The sequence below is a fragment of the Carlito syrichta genome, unplaced genomic scaffold (genome assembly GCF_000164805.1).
Source record: "Carlito syrichta isolate Samal-C Ts95f unplaced genomic scaffold, Tarsius_syrichta-2.0.1 Scaffold312556, whole genome shotgun sequence".
In the NCBI taxonomy this organism is placed as follows: Eukaryota; Metazoa; Chordata; class Mammalia; order Primates; family Tarsiidae; genus Carlito; species Carlito syrichta.
The window spans coordinates 165718-166451 of NW_007256652.1; positions in this window are offsets into that span (position 1 = coordinate 165718).

Here is a 734-nt window from a genome sequence, read left to right on the forward strand (position 1 = left end):
GTTTAGAGGGGTGTGGAGATGGCATCTTTCTGCATGGTCCAAGCTGGCCTGGGGCTCCTGGGCTCTAGCCATACTCCCATCTAGGCCTCCCAGAGTGCGATATACATACGGTTATGTAAGATTTTATTAATACTGGCATGTTATATAAGAATGATCAAGTTCTTTTGTGGGCAGGGAATAGTTTATTAAGAATGCCAGCTTTGGGGGTTGGTGGTTCCTTGAGGTGGGGGTCCTAGGGAGGTTGTTTCCTTCATTTTTGGTTTACAAAACCAAAGTAATAGTTATACTACGAGGACTTTATCATTTGAGTAGTTTACTTTCAATTAGGTTAATTATGGGTATAAGGATCAGGATAGTTAAGAAGTATAGGATGGAAGCTGCTTGGCCAATAATAATGTATGGGTATTCAACGGGTTGGCCGCCAATTCAGGTTAGTGTTAACAGGTCGGCTACTAGGATTCAGAATAGGCACTGGCTGAGGGGACGAAAGGTTATACTTCGTTGTTTTGATGCATGTAATATAGGGATGATAGCTAGAATTAGGATCGATATTACTAGGGCTAGAACGCCTCCTAGTTTGTTGGGAATAGATCGCAGAATAGCGTATGCGAATAAGAAATATCACTCTGGTTTGATATGAGGAGGGGTGTTTAGGGGGTTGGCTGGAGTGTAGTTGTCTGGGTCTCCTAGGAGATCTGGTATAAAGAGGACTAGGGTTATAAGGAGTAGTATTA